Below are 20,465 nucleotides of genomic sequence, written 5' to 3' on the forward strand. Positions count from 1 at the left end.
CTTAATAATTATTTTAATACCCTGTTTTCTGATCTTTACACATCTATATATTTTAATATTTAACCAATATTTTGAAAGTATATAAGATTTTAAATAGATAACAATAAAGGTATAAGTTCTAATATTTGTTGGTTCAGAGTGCACTCTATTAGATGCTTTCTTTTTTTCTTCTCCTTTGATATGATTATGATGTTGTAGGCCCCTGTGAGATCTAACTTTGTGAAAATTGCGGCTCCCTTAACTTTGTCAACCAACTCGGAAATCAGGGGCAGAGAGTACCTATTTTTGACCAGGATATTATTAAGTCCTTGGTACTCAATGCCTGTCGAGACTTGATGGTTAATCTCGGACAGCTAGCTCATCCTTGATGCGGTATGAGAGGCCTTGTCAGAAAACAGTGACATACACCAATCTGCTCACAAGGAACAGAAGCAGCACACCCGGAGCACCACACAACTAGGAACTAGGGATGGACATATGAAGCTGGTGATTGGCAACCATTTGTTCCCAGCTCAATGGAAATGTTTTTTTCGTTAGATGCCAGATAGCGATGGTTGCTACTATTCAATTGACATCTTGGCCTCCCTTATTCAGGAAAGTTTTCTGTTTGGAAAAAAGCTGGATTTTGGAGTACAAAAATCTAGCAGTGGAAGAGCAATCCGTTTGCCTCAGGGGCAAAAAATATATATTATCAGCCATTTTCCTCATTACAAAAGTTTAACAATGTGAGAACTTACAGGTCTGACAAGCAGTATAATAGACAAAACTATCTTTCTTCTTCCAGGCTGTCCTTTAGTGCCTTTATTGTCAAGAATGATAGTTATTGTGGTGTACTCTGAATTTCTTTTCAAGAGAAAATCTGCTGGTGCAATTGAGAACTAAAACATATTAATCAGAATTGAACACTTTGCAATACAGTCTTCAAAATTTGATCAGAATAGAGGCTACTACCAAAATGCATTTGGATTAAAATGGCAAGAAATTCTATTCCAGACTATACTTTGGATGACCCAATGTATTTTTACACCTTCAGCTTTATGCTTTCACTCCACCCACCATGAGCAGCAGTTCCACTTACATTCTTAAATCCCTTGGCATTTTCAAAAAAACTCAAAGGGGCAGTCGTGGGAAGCAAGGCCAAAAATCTCTTATCTGCTGTAACCACCTAAGTTCCTTGCCTCCAGGCTCACCAGTTTCATATAGGAGACAAATAGAAGTGGTACCTAAAAATTGCCCTGTGCTTGAAAGAACAGATATGTAAATACTCGATATGTGACTGACATCCCCAGAGCCCCCACACTCAATATAAAGAAAACTACAGGCCCTCTGTTATGCCCAATCAGGTCTGTCCTTGTAATGCCAGATATATAAGAAACAAGACTGCTACAATTGCTGATCTTTTTGAATCTTCAGATCTTGCCTGTATTACAGAGACTTGGCTAGTCAAAAATGCACCACCTATCTTGGAAACTGCAGTTCCAACAAATTACTCTGTCATTCATAACACAAGACTTAACCACAGGGGAAGTGGAGTGGCCATCTGCTTTAAAAAAGCTCTTAAACTTAGAGTCCACCTAAAGGAAATTACTAATTTGATTGCATCGCTGCTCAGAGTTCTACAGAATTAGGATTCCGACTACTTCATATTTACTGCCCCCCTGGAGATGGAAAGATAGTTCTACAAGAATTTGCCGATATTGTTGCTGGACTAGTTCTGGTTCATCAAAGATGGACGATCCTTGGGGATTTCAATGCGTGGGTTGATGATGAGCTCTCACACCTTGGCCAAGACCTCCTGTGCACAATGAATGCTCTGGGCCTCACACAAGTCATTCCTTCTGCTAAACATATAAGTGGTCACACTCTTGATCTTGGAAAACACAAGAAAAAATCTTTAACCCGGCGCCTGTATCAGCAGCTCTAGAACTTTAAATGGGTATACCCTAATCCCAAAAGAGACAACTTGATCTTGTCTTCCAGATTGGTTTAGAAGTCTCTGACCTAAATATAAACCCAGTCACATTGTCAGACTACCACTCAATTCACTTCCCAGATGCTACCCCTCGAAATAGAACATTACCCATGGAGTTGACAAGGTATTGTTCAAGGAGGGTTATGACTCCCCAGGCTCTTGTAGCAAATCTGGATCTCTCTGCAGTAATGGGGGCCTGTGAAGTTAATGTTTCCCTAGTCCATTACTATAACAGGGATGTGACAGCTGCAATGGATATTATCGCCCCTGTGTGTATACGACCCCGCATACCACACCGTCAAGCCCCTTGGTTTGACAATAGTGTTAGTGAACTCAAGAAAAGGGGTTGTAGACTTGAAAGATGGAGGAAGATGAACCTGGTAGAGGTTAAGTTAACACTAATCAAACATATTGGAGAATATCAATGAACAATAACCTGTAAGAAAACAAATGAGATCAAGGCAGCAAACAATAAGCCAGTTCAGCTTTTCCGTACAGTGGAGATGCTTTGAGAACCAGCATGCCTGCAGCTTGATGAAGCCCTCTCCCAGTCAAGTTGCAATGAGTTTGCAAAATTATTTGTAGATAAAGTATCCTCCATTCAGACTCGAATCCCCTCAGTGCCATCAAAGGAGTGCCAAACTACCAAGCCTGCCAAGGTAAGCCACCTGTCTTTATGGAACAGCTTTGACATAATCAATGTAAAAGACATTGCTAAAATGATCAGAATGTTGCTACCCAGCATCTGTGAACTGGACCTTGCCTCAACCAAGCTTCTCATAGGGTGTATGGACATGATTGGCCCTGTAATTGCAAAAATAGTTCAATGCTCTTTGCAGACAGGCATTTTTCCAGAACCACAAAAGCAGGGGTGGAACACCAGTCAGTGGCAAAGAGCCCAAAAATATCTGTAGGTATGTCAAAGAGCCAAGATTATGCGCATGCTGAAAGCGCACATGCAAAAAGAGGCATGGCCAGCTAGACCGCGCCCCTGGTATGATGTTTGTAGGAGCATGTAAAAGCACATGCACACTATCACTGTGGAGGTAACTATTAAAGGGAAGAAAAAGCTAAAACAATATAAAAAACTATGATTCACATAATACAATCTGACCCCCCCTGGTGTCACTCCAGCCCCCCCATGTGTCCCTTTAGCCCCACATTTGTCACTCCAGCAACTTCCCCATGTGTTACTCCAGCAACCCCCCATGTGTCACTTCAGCAGCCCCTCATGTGTCACTCCAGCACCCCATATGTCACTCTAGCAGACCCTCATGTGTCACAAGAGCAAACACTCATGTGCCACTCCAGCTCTCTCCCCAGGCCACTCCAGTCCAGCCACCTTCCCCCACATTCACTCCTACTCCATGGGCCACTCCAGCCCCCCGTTACAAATAAAATTAAAAAACAAACAAAAAAACCCACAGCTCTTAACCTGTTGCCACTGTCTGTGTCACATAGGTAGGCTCTGGCGTCTGCAACCTCATTCTCCTCGTGGCTGCAGGTTCAGTCACAAGTTGAGCTCTGCCTCCTGTTTGCAATGTGATGTCACCACATTGTCCATACATGCCTCCAGCATGGAGCAGACTGCTGCAACAAAGGACGAGCCTCCTCTGAACAGCTGTGCACCTATTAGAGGAGGCAGTCAGTGTTAGTCAGGGGAGCCGCTTCAGAACAATGGAAGAGCCGCAGGTGGCTCAAAATCCACAGGTTGGCCACCGCTGCACTAAAGGAAGCATTGTTAGGCCACTTTTTAAAAAACCTAATTTAGACCCCGATTGCATGACCAACTACAGACCGATTTCAAACCTTCCTTGTCTAGGAAAGGTCATTGAGAAAGTGGTGGCAATGAAACTGGAAACCTGTCTGTTTACCAATGATATTTATGATCCATTCCACTTAGGATTCAGGGGAAGACCTAGCACTGAAACAGCCCTGGTATGTGTGCTTAATAATCTTTTGATGGCAAGAGACATAGGTGCTTGTTCAATCTTAATCCTTCTGTATCTCTCTGCAGCATTTGATACCGTGAACCACAGGATTCTAATTGAGCATCTGAAAAATGTCTGTGGACTGGATGGCACAGTCCTTAGATTTTTCTTCTGGAATAAACTTCATCACCAGTGCCACTTCCATGCGGTGTCCCACAGGGTTCTATACTATCCCCCATGCTTCTTGCAGTATACATGCTACCATTGGGTGAAATAATCAGATGTCATGGCCTTGTCTACCACTGCTATGCAGATGATGCACAACTGTACCTGTCCTTTGCTCCAGGTACTAAGAACCCCATAACAACCCTAAACGGCTCCCTAGCTGAGCTCCAGGAGTGGATGAGTGCCAGTTGGCTGCAACTAAACCCTGATAAAACAGAGGTCCTTATGATAGGTCACAGGACAAGTCTACAGCATAGCCAGACGTATGCTTGGGGATTCAGAACTAAAAAAACACTGAATATCTATTTCTCAATTCACGTGGCATCCTACGCAGATTAAATACTTGGGGGTTGTCTTACATAGAGATTTCTCCCAGATCATCTCCTCCAACTTTCCTCCACTATTTAATAAGATCAAACCTGGCGCTCTAAGAGGATCTCATGGACGAGGAGGATTGGAGTAATCAAAATGAATGTGCTACCTTCGGTCCTGTATCTTCTGTAAACTCTTCCTATCTCAATGTCACTCTCTTGGTTCACAACATTGCACAGTGTTATCAGAGATTATGTGTGGGCAGGTCGTAGGCCATGTTTTAAGCATGAGGTGACAAAAACACCTGGGGGGCTTACAACTGCCACATTTTCTCTCCTATTACCATGCTGTGTTGCTTACAAGGGTTATGGAATGGTGTAGAACTGATAATAGAAAACAATGGATGGTGATAGAAGCTGCCTCTCCCTACTCTGACTCCTGGGTTGCTCTGGCTACATACACTACCTAGACTACGTGATCCCCTGCTGGGCCCTACTATTTCTTGCTGACAGCGTTTCCGGTCTCAACCACTTCTCTCACCCGGTCCATCCCCTTTAACCCCACTATTTGAAAATCCAGCTTTTTCCCCAGGGCTTGCGCCCAACTCATTTCATGTATGGTGCTTACGAGGGATTTTGACAGTAGGCTAATTGCTTGACTCCTCTGGTGTTATGAGTTTCCCTTCAGTTCAGACCAAATGGGACCTGCCTAACAGGGAGATATGGAATTATCTCCAGGTTAAGCAGTTTTTTCTAGGCCTGGGACCCACTAGTACTTATGGCCATGGGCTCACTCCATTTGAAAATATGTGCACGTCACACTCTTATCCCTCTCACCTTTTGTCCTTTATTTATAAAATACTGATTCATCACCTCTTTTCCACTATGCCTAAATTCACGAGGGATTGGGAGGTTGATTTGCAGGGTATAGTGGGGGAGGATGTTTGGCCAGACATTTTTCGTAACACATTCTCCAGCTCACTTAATGTGTTGGTGATAGAAACGCACTACAAAGTTTTATCTCGCTGGTACCGTTGTCTTAGTTTATTGGCCAAAATGTATCCTGGGGTGCCTAATTCGTGCTGGAGATGTAGTGAGGCATTTATACTCCTTTACATATCTGGTGGGATTGCTCAAAACTGCATCCATTTTGGGATAAGTTAATAGAGACTACAGGTATTACAGGAGGACCTGCCATCCTGTACTAGTTTCTGGCTTTAGAACCTCTTAAGAATACCACAGATGCTTTTTAAGAAAACTCTATTGTGACATATACTCACTGTCTTAAAAGTGGTCATCCCAGTATGGGTGTGGATTAACAGATATACAGTAAAAAGGTCAATAGTGTCTAGATAGACACTAGATGTTAGACAGTCAATAGATCGACATGTAAGAAGGTAAACAGGTTCAAATGGTCGACACATGATTTTTTTTGTTTTTTTAGCCCTAATCTTCACCCTAACCTCCCCTTGGTGCCTAACCCTAACCGTCCCTTCTAGTGCCTAACCCTCTGGTAAGTGCCTAACCACCCTCCCTCCTGGTGCCTAACTGTCAGGGTAAGTGCCTAACCCTAACCAACAAAAAAAAATCATGTGTCGACCATTTTTGTGGCGACCATGTGTGGTGACTCGTTGATCCTGACGACCATTTGTACCTGTCAACCTTCTTACATGTCGACCTTTAGTGTGTCGTCCTTTTGTCCCTGTCAACCTTTTGTTCCAATCAACCTATTGATTGTCTAACATCTGGTGTCTATCTAGACATTGTCAACCTTTTTACTGTCTATCTATAGTCTGTAACTATCCCAATAAAGGAGGTCTACTACTGTCTGTTCCATGAAAGAATGGTGTGCTTGGCTTGACCATTACATATCTATTAATGATGATATACTTGCTTTGCAGCATGGTCATCAAGACTTCACAGTGATCTGGTACCCCTGGCCCCTTTATAAAGCATCTGATTATTACAAATCGCTTTGTAGGGGCCCGGGGTGGTGAAGTGCAGAGAGGTTGATATCCTTCCTTTAGGTTACTGTGCCCTGTTTTGACAGGTTTCTTTCTTATTTATATTGTGTTGATGTATATCTTTTTTTGTTCCTTGCAGCGAGGATCCTTCCTTTTGTTTTTCTTTCCTCCCCCACCCCCTTTCTCTTATCTTTTTCTTTTCTTTTATTTAGTTATTTTCTCTCCTTATTATGGTTGTCTCTTCTATTTGTTTTTGTATACTTATTATTTGTTTTTTATTTTGTAAAATGTGATCCAGCACTTAATGATGTCTCTAACATTATTTAAAATGTACTACGGATTTGTTTTGCTGTTTCTGTACCACCTATGACATGTTCTTTATTTTTGTGTTGGTTTTCAATAAACATAAATTGCAAAAATCCCTTGATAGGGATTTGACACTTAAACATCAGGTATCAGCCACAATCAAATTCTCATTATTTCATCTGAGGAACATAGCCAGAATCAAGCACTTAATTCCCTCAGAAGATCTGAGTCATACATGCATTTATATCATCACGCCTAGACTACTGCAACGCCCTCTTCCTTGGTCTCCCAGTAAAAGAATTGCACCGCTTGCAGATGGTACAAAATGCAGCTGCCAGGCTATTAACAAACCTGCCCCGTTCCAGCCACATAACACCCATTCTCTAATCCCTTCAGTGGCTGCCTGTCAGATGGTGAATTGTTTTCAAGATTGGCTTACTAATACCTCTTTTCCACCCCCAAAAATCAATAGTAATACATAATTATGCCACATCAGTGCCCGCAATACATAATTATTCCATACATCAATGCCCACGATACATAATTATGCCATACATCAGTGCCCGCAATACATATTTATTCCATACATCAATACCCACAATACATAATTATGCCACACATCAGTGGCCACAATACATAATTATGCCACACATCAGTGCCCACAATACATCATTTTGCTACACATCAGTGCCCAAAATACATAATTATGCCTAGTGTTCACTCTAGCTCCGGCAGTAGGCAGGCCGTCGGAGCTAGAGAGGGCACCTTGGTGCATGCACCGAAGGCGTGCTCGCTCTCAAAAAGGGGGCCTTTTCGTCACTCTTGGGGGCGTGCCCGGCACTTACAGACACACCGGGCAGCCCCCAAGCGCTGCCGACAGGGAGAATAGATGCTGGGCACATGCACCCGGCGTCTATTCTCAGGTGGTGACCGGGTCAACGCACATTTCCCCACCCGTGGGACACTGCGACCCACAGGTGAAGACGGCACCCACAGGCTGTGAGGGCAGGGCGCTTTTTTCCCTCCTTCTGGAGGGCAGGGTGCTTTTGCCCTCCAGAAGGAGGGCAGGGCACCGCGCCCCGCTAAAACAGCCTAGCGGGAACGCTAATGCCTCACATCAGTGCCAGCAATAAATAATTAGTCTGTACATCAATGCCCACAATACATAATTATGCTACACATCAGTGCCCAAAATACATAATTATGCCACACATCAGTGCCCGCAATACATAATTTTGCTACACATCACTGCCTGCAATATATAATTATAATTAGGCCACACAATGTCACAATACATAATTATGCCGCACATCAGTGCCCGCAATACATAAATATTCCACACATCAGTGACCGCATTACATAATTATTCCACACATCAGTGCCCAAAATACATAATTATTACTCACCCTAGTGCCCACAATATATAATTATGCCAAACATCAGTGCCCAAAATACATAATTATGCCACACATCAGTGACCCTAATATATAATTATGCTACACATCAGTGACCCTAATATATAATTATGCTACACATCAGTGCCCGCAATACATAATTATGCTACACATCAGTGCCTGTAATACATAATTATGCAGCACAATATCATAATACATAATTGTGCCGCAGATCAGTGCCCGCAATACATAATTATTCCACACATCAGTGCCCAAAATATGTAATTATTACTCACACTAATGCCCACAATACATAATTATTACTCACACTAGTGCCCACAATACATAATTATGCCATACGTCAGTGCCCAAAATACATAATTAGTGACCACAATATATTATTATGCCACACATCAGTGCCCGCAATACATAATTATGCCACACAATGTCATAATAAATAATTATTCTGCTCATCAGTGCACGCAATACATATCAGTGCCAGCAATACATAATTATTCCACACATCAGTGACCGCATTTCATAATTATTCCACACATCAGTGCCCAAAACACAATAATTCCACACATCAGTGCCACCAATACATAATTATGCCACACATCAGTGGCCACACTACATAATTGTGCCACACATCAGTGCCCACAATACATAATTATGCTGCACATCAGTGCCCGTAATACATAATTATGCCATGCAATGTCATAATACATAATTATTCCGCACATCAGTGCACGCAATACATAATTATGCCACACATCAGTGCCTGCAATTCATAATTATGCCACACTTCAGTGCCCACAATAATTATGCCACACAGCCTAACCCTCCCCCCTGTAGCCTAAACCTACCCTTAGTGCCTAACACTAACCATACCCCTAGTGCCTAACCCTCCCCCTAACCCCAATACTTATAGTTGGGATGCTGGTGCCACGATTCTGATTAGTGTCAGGATTCCAGCGCTGGCATTCTGATCGCCGGCATCACGACTGCCAGTATATAAACTACATCCCGGATGTGGAGCCAAAATGGCAATGGAGGCAGAAATCTTCATGAACAGTTCTGGCATCCAAGCCGAACCCAGAGTCAGTGGCATCGCTGGTTTGGTGTGCTGTGGATTCCTTGAGCGTGCGCTTGTGAAAGGGGCATGGTCTCTTGCCAATGAAGCCATGCCCCCCATTGAATGACATTTGGGGGCATGACTGCGTGTCAGGCCCCCAACCTCGTCACATTAGCCAGGAGCAGCTCCCAGCCTCTCCGGACATGGTGTGGATGATGTGTGCATGCGTGGTGACACCATCTGAGGGGGTGACACCAAAATAGCAGAGCAGCTGTTATTTTGGTGTCATACGCTTGGATGTTGTCACCTGGTGAGGCCCACCCCCGGGAGCAGAGGACCCGAGGAGAGAGAAAGGGTAAGGATGGACATCAGAAGCCGATGGTTAGCAACCATCAATGTTTCTGATTCAATGGAAGTACTTTTTCCATTAAATACCGGAAATTCGATGGTTGCCAGCCATCAGATGCAGCTTTCTGATGCCTATCCGATGGCTGGCTTTGGAGGGGGAGCACACATCCCTGCTAGGCATAGCAGAGCTTTGGGTGTGCAGCAGAAGAATAGATGCCAGACACATGCGCACAGCATCTATTCCCTGTATAGAGGAAGCCTAGGGGCAGATCAGCTTCTCTGAGAGTGCCGGCACACCTCCACAGTGATGTGGGCAGGGGGTGCCCCTTTCCCACAGGCCCTGTCCCCTTTTTGTCCGGTACTATAACCATTGCAATGGTTATAGTATCAAATTGTTGTAATGCAATGGCTAGCTACCATCACATCGCATGATTTGTTGTCGGAAGCCCGGCAACTATTTGATGCTGGGCTTCCGATCTCAATCCGTAGGAAGGGGTGGTCACCAAACTGCCTGCAAGCTCCATGACACTGAATGCAGATACCTGACAAGTAATAAATAAGTCTCCTTACCTCCCCTCGCACTGCACTCTTTGCAGTTAGTGACATGAAACACGCTGTGAAACGTGTGGTAGCCATCCCTTCCCTGTCAAGTCCTCTCCTCCTGCAGTGCTTGGAGTCCCAGCCTGTTACGAGCTGGCACCCTCCTCAGTGTGGCATCTTACTTAGCCACATACCCTGCATAATGGGAAGACCGGCGCTGACAATAGGAAAACTTGGGCGAGATGGCATATACACAATCTTCAGTTGTAAAACCTGAGGCTGTGGGATCAGATACTGACTTCTCTTGATCAAAAAATCTGATATTTCAGTAATATCAGGAAATCTCAGAAATCAGCCATAAAGCGCACACATATTACGCAGCACTGTACAGAGAATATTTGCCCATTCACATCAGTCCCTGCCCCTGTAGAGCTTACAATCTATGTTCCCTACAACATGCTCACACACATACACACTAGGCTTAATTATTATTTTTCGATAGGAGCTAATTAATCTACCAGCATATTTTTGGAGTGTGGGAGGAAACCGGAGCACCCGGAGGAAACCCAAGCACAGGGAGAATATACAAACTCCACACAGTTAGGGCCGTAGTTGGAGTCAAACCAATGACCTCAGTGCTGTGAGATAGTAATGCTAACCATTACACCATCTGTGCTGCCCCTATTAGATCTAGAATAGATTTCAGAGATAGCACAAGGAACCGTATTCGGCATCCCAGCATTCAGAATACCGGCGATGGGATCCCGATGGGTCAGAATTGTGACGACTTGTAACTTTAAGTATGAGGGTTAGGGCTAGGGTAAGGTTACGGGAGGGGGTTTATGGTTAGGCTATGGGAGGAGAGGGTTAGGGCGGGTACACACTGAGTGGGTAGGGAAGTGGACGCTGGCGCTCGGGATCCCGGCTGTCAAAAACCTGCCACCAGCATCCTGACAGGGTTAGGATACTGACACCTGTCGGTAGGTATATTTGGATATGTGGATGCCATACATAAGTCATCGTCATCTCTGCACATTTATTTCTTATCTGCAACATGTCAGAACAAACTAGCGAGTGCATGGAGGCCATATTAGGATTCACTATAAAGACTTTTACTTGTTATTAGAAATATAACTTTTCTACATCAATATTAGTTATTACAAATGGTACTTTCTGCATCAATATTCTGCAATATATAAACATTTTATAACTAGAAATGTTATTACTTTAGAACAGAATTGTCTCCATCATAATATTTATTCTAATCCAAGGTTAGTGAAAGTTTATAATGAATATATAACATATTCATTATTCTAATGAAAAGATCTGTATTCTTATCTCTCATTATTTTGCGGTCACATTCTAAATCATAAACATAATTATGTGCTGTTAGTTGAATACTTGCAATTTATTCTTGTATGTTTAATAACAAATTGGCTGCAGACGCATCTGTAAAGGGTCATTCCACACCAAATCAACACAGGGTTTCAACCTGACCATTTCAGATTGTAATGAAATTTGGTATATTAATTGATTCCTTTGGTGTGAAGATAAATTCAAAATCTTAGGCTGATAAGTACACTGGTTTTGATGTTATATGCCTTTAACCACTTGCCTGGCATGGTCGCATCAGATACAACCACTCGACTGTGGTCTGTGGTGGTATATATACAGCCGGTAAAATAAGTATTGAACACATTAACATTTTTCTCAGTAAATATATTTGTAATAGGGCTATTGTAATGTAATTTTCACCAAATTTCAGCAACAAACCATGCAATCCACACATGCAAAGAAATCACACTATAGATGTCCAGAAATTAAGTTACAGTCAGGTCCATAAATATTGGGACATTGAATTTTCATATTTTGGCCTCTATTCACCACCACAATGGCTTTGAAATGAAAAAAACAAGATGTGCTTTAACTGCAGACTTTCAGATTTATTTTGAGGGTATTTACATCTAAATCAGGTGAATGGTGTAGGAATTACAACGGTTTCTATATGTGGCCCCTTAAAAGGTGGGAGGCACATATAGAAACCATTGTAATTCCTACACTGTTCACCTGATTTGGATGTAATTACCCTCAAATTAAATCTGAAAGTCTGCAGTTAAAGCACATCTTGTTTGTTTCATTTTCAAAGCCATTGTGGTGGTGAATAAAGGCCAAAATATGAAAATTCTGTCAATGTCCCAATATTTATGGACCTGACTGTATGTGTAATAATGTGAAATAAGACAGTGAAAATGTAATGAACACGCTTACTGAAATGTATTTAATACTTTGTACAAAAGCCTTTGTTGGTAATGATAGCTCCTTTATGGAGAAACTAGTCACATGCATTGCCCAGGTGTGATTTTGGCCATTCTTCCACACAAAGAGTCTTCAAATCTTGAAGGTTCTGTGGGCCTCTTCTATGAACTCTGATCTTTAGTTCTGTCCATAGAATTTCAATTGGATTCAAGTCAGGTGATTGGCTGGGCCATTCTAGCAGCTTTATTTTCTTTCTCTGAAACCAATTGAGAGTGTCTTTGGCTGTGTGTTTGGAATCATTGTCTTGCTGAAATGTCCACCCTCGTTTCATCTTCAGCATCCAGGTAGATGGCAGCAGATTTTTATAAAGAATGTCTCGGTACATTTTTCCATTCATCCTTCCTTCAATCATATAAAGTATGCCAGTACCGAATGCTGAAAAACAGCCCCACACCATTATGTTCCCATATGGGAACCTCCAAACTTCACTGTTGGTATGGTGTTTTTGTGTTTTTGGGGTGGTGTGCAGTGCCATTTCTCCTCCAAACATGGTGTGTATTATGGCATCCAAAGAGTTCAATTTTGGTCTCATCTGACCATACTATATTCTCCCAGTATTTCACAGGCTTGTCCAAATGTTGTGTAGCAAACTTTAAACAAGCTTCAACATGCTTTTTCTTCAACAGTTGAGTCGTGGTGAGTGTACATACAGGCCATGGCGGTTTAGAGCATTACGTCTTGTTTTCTTTGAAACAATTGTGTATATATTAGAGGACTGCATTGAGAGATAATTGGGACCCCTATGTGTTCTAATCTCTATAGTATAAAAATTGGCTGTTACCCTTTATGGATTTCTGACCTTATACAATAGTGGATTAATCATGTGGAAGAAATCTGCGTGGACCTGTGTATTAATCAGTTCTTATTCTCTATGGAACGGATAGATATGGGTCAAAAGCTATGATAGGTAAATTAAATGTCTTTACTTGGTATAGAAGTAAACAAACATGTATGTGATAAACTGTTAATATAATTCAAAATAAAAAAATATTAATAATAAAGGAAAAAGCAGCAATAATGCAGGAAATGGTATTGTGGATAAGATCCACTCTATTAGGATAATCCCCACCTTGTCCTTTGCACACAAATGGTGGAGCAATCAAAAGTCAATGATCACTCACTAGGTACTAAAGACTGCAGTGTCCCGTCAGTCTTGTAATGAGATAATGATGGGGGGTAAATATTTACCCAAGTCCTAATACTTTTGTGTTGCCAGGGATGTCTTCTTGGGGTCCGGGGATGGCTTGCTTAAGCGTGCGTCGGGGATCTTTCTGGACTGTGGTACCCTGCTACAAACACGAGTGGCGAGCAATGCTCCTGCACCCAGGAACACGCCTGCGCCGGCGTACGAGAGTGCAACTATAGTCGCGGGAGGGGGCACCAGCGTTTGGGGCTCTTGGGAACCGAGGCCGCAGTCACCCCTCCACTACAGAGGATACTTACCCGGGAGCTCAGCTGCCGTTCTCCGTTGTCCCATAGCCGGCTGTAGTGTAGTCGTGCTAGTGCTATAACTTCCGGTTCCAGGGCTCAGAGTGCATAGCTGGATACGGGTGCAGTCTTCGGTATACGGGTGGTGGTGGACAAGGTATTGTTGGGCAAAGGTGTGCTGGTTCATGGAGTAAATGTTCTCCAACGCATAGCAACCTAGGTGGTCTTTCTCTGGGAGCATGAAGTGTTGATACACGTCGGTGCTGAATCCTTTAAATGGTCTTGCCCTCTTTGATTGGTTAGGCAGTGATGTCATGGTCTTTCCTGATAGGTCCCTGGTTGTTAAAGTGAAGATCACCATGGAGATAGTATATCATGCAGGTCCCATCTAGCAATTCATGATAGAAGCCTATACTGTGGCCTTGTGTATGTTACATACATTTATTAATCAATAAAAAGATAGGGAAATAGATGCTGGCTCTTTGGTTTTTATCTGTCCTCAATTCCTGCATATAATAACGGTTGGGATCATGTTGTTAGGATCCGTGCATCAATGTATCTGGTAGGTGGAAATAAGAGATCAGTCAAATTATGAACATGAGGGTATATGGACCTTTTGTGTTCTATATTTGTGATGTATATTATCTATATATATGCTACTGTCCTCAGGGGTGGATCTAGACTTTTTTTTAGGGTGGGGGTGATAGGCACCGGACACGAGCCAAAAAAGCTTGCGGAACGGCAGCCAATCAGCAGCAGCTGCTGGTCCATGAGCTCCCATTGTCCTGCGACTAGATCTAGATTAGAATGAGAGCAGTCATTCTCAAGGGCTGCTGCGGACGGTTGGGCGGCAACAAATTCAAAGCTCCTGCCATCTGGGCCCCCCTCCATTAAATTGGCCAGACTGGCCCATCTGGCATTTGACAGGAGGGGGTGTACAGAGATAAGGCCTATTGTACCGCTGCAAAGGATGTGACCAGTGCCATGGTGGTGTGAAAAGTGATGTAGAGTGTGGTCATTGTTGCAGTGGTGTGACTAGCACCTACCTTCAAAAACCTCAATCTTCCTATGCTTACCAATTAAATCAATAGTGTGAGAATCTACAAATGAACAAAGGGAAACATGACCGTAATATGGTAATTAAAGAAAAATGGCCCTTAATGATAACATAATTGTGAATTCCCACTGCTAAAGAGGATACATGTCACTTAGTGATGTCATGAATGTAAAATCTTTCCAAATATAAAAAGGATCTCACTGTACTTTATTAATAATAGCTACTGTATACTGAGAGAATATTACATCAGAGGTGGTGGGGCAGAGCAGCAAAAGGGGAAGAAAGAGTGGTGGGTAGTGAACAAAGTGGGGAGATAGAAAAGGGCAGAATGGGGTGGGATGACTGAGGTGACCTGGCATATACTAGTATGTATGTATAATATATATATATATATATATACACATATAGATATACATATTTAAATACATCCTATATAAAAAATATATGTATATTTACATATAGACATACATGTACCACTAACTAAACAATACATATAATTATTAAAATAGTCACTCAGTGGCAATGCACCCACAGTAGGAGCATACCTTCTTCAGAGGAACTGCACTGAGACTCAGGCTGCAGGGCACGGACACCCCATCCTTGATTAGCAGCAGCAGCAGCAGCAGTCAGCAGGTCATCCCCGACTTCAAGACAGCAGCAGGACAGCCCTGTCACAATATCCTGTCCTGCCTTCACATAACTGAGGCTTAGTTCGGCTGCTGTTGGCCGTGGTGGTTGTGGCAGCGGTGTGTGATGTTACACGGCATGACGGTACATTGCTCAGCAACAGAGGAGTCCACCGGGGCCAAGCGTGGGTCTTGCTGTCCCTGTACTACACTGCTGGTCCCGGGCTGCTTTCCTGCCTCACCCTGTCCCCGCTACAGTCGGGCATTTAACCCGCCTAATGAAATGGGAGTGGAGCGCATACAGCCAGTGGTGTGTGTATGTCACACTGTTGCTGGGACAGGGAGTAGACAGGAGGGCAGCCCAGCAGTGTGTGTAGTACAGTGACACACATCGGCGGTGCAACTAGATAAGGGGCCATGAAGGCACACGGTGTTCAGTGCAGGACGGACTGTGCTAGGGGTGGCAATCGCTCCAGTCGCTCCCCCCCGGATCTGCCACTGACTGTCCTGAAGAGCGACATGGTCAGAGTATATATATGGCGAAAATTACAGACAGGCTGGATCAGCTAATGCTAGAGGAGTTTGTTAGTGCACTTATATATCTCACACTGTCTAAGATGTGGTTGGATTTCTGGGATCTTGTTGTGATACCAGCATCATCTATTAGCGGGAGTGTGGTTTAATCACATCATTTTTTTTTTTTTTTTTTTTATACAGATTGTGGATTTAATCTCATTGTCTCGGTTCAGACCCTTAGGGTGCAATGTTTGTAATTTATACATCCATTGAAGTTCCAACTTATTTATGCAGTGGTCAAAATCCCCCCTCCAGTTAGGTTTTACAGTTTGTATTGCCATAAAACTGAGATATTTGGGATTGCTATTATGATAGTCAGAGCAATGTTTGGATAGGTTGTGGCTATCCAATTTCTTTTTAATGTTTCTGATATGTTCTGCAATCCTTATCTTCAAAGGTCTCATGGTTATGCCTACATATTTTTTCGGGCAGGTGCATTGTAGGACATAGATGACATTGTTGTGATTACATGTGAGTGTTTCTTTGATATTATGTGTCTTCCCTGTACTGCATGCTGTAAATGTGTTGTTGGGCTTAGTGCTTAAAGCACCAGTGCTTGCGCTTCCAGAACATGAATTGCAATGGTAAAAACCATTGGACAGTGTACTTAACTTGGTCTGTTGTAATCTTTTTGGGGGGGGGATGTGGTTCTTAACCAGTTTGGACCTGATGTAGAGTGTCTTCCTGTAGATCATTCTGGGTTTGTTAGGTAGGGTTTCTGCTAAGGTATCATCTTCTTGGAGTATCTGCCAGTGTCTCTTCAGTATTTTCTCCAGTTGTTTGCTCTGTTTGGAGTATTGTGTAATGAATAGGACTTTGTCATTCTGATTTTTGTTTGGTCTAATACCTTTGTATCTCAGTAGGTCCTCTCTGTTGTGATTTTGCACTACTTCAAGTGATTGTTTGACTAAGGTATGTTAGTAATTCTTCTCCATAAACTGTAAGGATAGTTCTTCACTTTGTTTGAGAAAATTGGTTTGCCTGGAACAATTCCTTTTCAGTCTTAGGAAGTGTCCTTTGGGTATGGCATTCAGCCAGTTTGGGTGGTGCCAGCTGGTTGAGAGGATGAAGCTATTCACATCCACCATTTACTTATGGGTGTTAGTGTGTATCTGTCCATTATGTATAAAGATGTTTAGGTCTAGAAAGACAACATTGGTTTTACTGTAATTGGCTGTAAAAATCAAATTTTGGAATTAATGTTAATGTTACTGATAAAACTTTTGAGGCTGTTTTCATCACCTTTCCATATAAGAAATATGTCTATGTATCTTTTCCAGAGCACGAGATTTTCCCCAAGCTCCTGAGTGTGCCCGATGTTATGCTCCTCCCACCAACTCATAAAGAGATTGGTATAGCTTGGGGCAAATCTCGTGCCCATCGCTGTGCCAGTGGTCTGCAGGAAGAATTCATTGTTGTACCAAACATAATTATGCTTTAGGATAAATTCTATACTTTGTAGAATAAACTCAAGCTGTTGTTGTGGTAAATCAGGCTCCTTGTCTAGATGAAAACGGATGCTATTGATACCTTGTTCATGGTCTATGATAGAATATAATGAAGTCACGTCTGTAGTGACTAACTAGTAGTCATCGTCCCATTGTATTTTTTTGCAGTAGATTGAGGATCTGCGTGGTATTCTTAAGGTAAGCTTTTTGTTTTTGGACATATGGTTGAAGCATGGTATCTAAGTACTCTGATAGGTTAGAGGTTAAGGATCCTATCCCGGAAATAATAGGTCTTCCTGGAGGGTTGACTGGGTCTTTATAAATTTTGTAGAAGTAGTAGAATACTGGAATGATTGGGTGGTTGGTTTCTATGAATTTGTATTCTGATTTTGTGAGAATTCCCGTTGTAAGGCCTTTATGTATGTGTTTTTCTCAATTTTTTTTTTATATTTCTGTGGGGTCGTGATCCAGTTTTCTGTATGTGGTGATGTCCCATAATAATCTGGTGGCTTCAGTATGGTAATCCTATTTGTTTAGGATGACCCCCCTCCCCTTGTCGGCTGGTTTGATGATGACGGAATGAGTATTCTGTAGGTCTTGTAGTGTGTCACGCTCTTATTTAGTGCGATTTTTTGGTTCTGTTTTTATTAATATTCATTCTCTCAATGTCTCTCTCTATCAAATGTGTAAATGCTTCTATTTGTGTTCCCTTCAGATGGCTTGGGTAGAAGGTGGATTGTGGTTGAGGTTAGTATATCTAAATGGATCTGTTTTTGGTTTGGCTGTATTCCTGGTTTCTGCTGGGGTAGTGGACATAAAATATTTCTTCAATGTGAGTTTGCGTGTGAATTTATGTACAGTAAGTCTAAATAGTGAACAGGTTGTGCACAACATTTATTTCTCATTTTACTATTTATCGGATGAAGTCAGACATTCCTAAATGGAGTAGCACCCAATAAGAAGTCCTTGCCATTTACACAAGGTACGCAGGTCCACTGTTAAACCATTGTATCCCATACTGACTAAAGTCTGGCAGTAGACAGTGTTAAATGGGACTTTTATACATTATCCTATTATGTGTGCCCTATCCTCATAGGGAGGATAGGGCACACACAGCCTTTGCATCACTATCAAATACAATTAATGCAAAGCACACTACAAATAATATTTGTGACATCTTCATCAAATTAGAGAAGCTAATCACTAAAGAAACATGCCTATGGTGGGATACACATACCCTCAAATGGTACACTGACAACAAAGTGATACCAACAGGTCTACACATCAAAAAGACACAACTCATAATCAAGAAGACAATAATTTTATGACTAAGTGGAACAGCATCCTTAAAGAGTGCTCATTTAAATTAATACAACTCCTGATAGATCACCATACTGAGGAGTTAGATCAATTAAACCTAGAAATCAAGGAACTAGACCAACAACTGGACCTAGAATTCATTACCCTTTCAGACCTCACAGTCAAGAGAATCCAAAAAGGGGAACACAATCTAATAGAAGCCAAAAAAGGAAAAATCCTCAGAGACAAGTTTGGAATTAGTAGAATACATAATAAAAATAAAAACAGAACATCCAACAACATCAAGAAACCACCATATATCAAACAAAGCCCAATATATAAGAAACTTAACCTACCAACAATACATGACCAGACTACACAATAAAACACTGGAGGAAGAGGAATTAGAGACTAAACCTGACCAATCATTTGCAATATCCACATACAGTGCAGAGGAAGAATCCAATTATTCTTTCTCAATTTACAAAATAGACGATGATCCCAAATATGATGCAATAGCCAGACAATCACTGGACATAGGTTGAACTACCAGCAGAGCCAGATTTAGACCTATTGGGGCCCTAGGCAAGATACCAGTTTGGGGCCCCCCTTCCCTCATATAATTCATAGCACTAGATGTGAGTTCCTGATTCATGTCCCTTATATATATTTTTTTTCCTCCTTATAGTCAACTTTTTAAAGTCTTTTAATGAAAATATCCCCGCTATGCACAAAGAGGAACATGCAGGGACGGTAGTTGTGGTAACTGCTGTCCCTGCAAGTTATATCCCCGGATAGTGAAAGACTTCTCCCGGGGAAGCTGACACTCTGCTTGCGCACAGTGGTAGCTTCTGGAACCGGCTGGGGAATGTGGGGGAGAGATCTAAAGATCTCCCTCCTGCCCCTGGAGCCTCCATAGGCTTACAGTAGTTTACACCATCTGAAGATGGTGTAAACTACCGGGGCTAAACTCCAAAAAAGCTTTGCTTTTTGGAGTTTAGTGCATAGGGGTCAGATCGTGATTCCCATTGATAATAATGTGGACTGCAATTGGCAGCGCTAATTAGCACTTTGCCAGATATTTCTGTGAAATGTCCTGTATTGTGCTTTTATTACATAGGAACTAAACATAAAATTATGCAGAAACTGCCATGTCTGGATAACAGATTGATACATAAGCCCCCCATGTTACAAAGTAAATAACAGTGAAAACAAATCTAATTTTTGTGAATTGTATTTTGTAATTACTATGCCATTCTGACGATAATGTGAATAAATTAAATAATTTGTGATGTCCAAAAAGGCAGGCCTCATATCTCTTCTGTGCTTAAGTTAGGTTTGTTTGCTATACCTTTTATTTAAAATGTCTGCTGGTATGACTTTGGTATAGTTATGAGGGGGGGGGGGGTTGTGCTGTGTGTGTTAAAAAAGTCTAGTGACATGTAAAAACTGCAGATATCAATGTCACTAGATGAGAAAATAAAATATATATATTTATGCCCGTTGAGATAGATACACATTTTCATATCATATCACTAATATTATAAGGGCACAGTCGTGCCCTTATATTAAGGCTGCATCTAAAAAAACGGATTTCTCCATAGAGAATTCTGAAGGGGGGGCAAGGTGTTCAAGGGGCTACACCTCAA

Source organism: Taudactylus pleione, unplaced genomic scaffold (genome assembly GCF_031769625.1).
Source record: "Taudactylus pleione unplaced genomic scaffold, aTauple2 ptg000375l, whole genome shotgun sequence".
NCBI classification, from domain to species: Eukaryota; Metazoa; Chordata; class Amphibia; order Anura; family Myobatrachidae; genus Taudactylus; species Taudactylus pleione.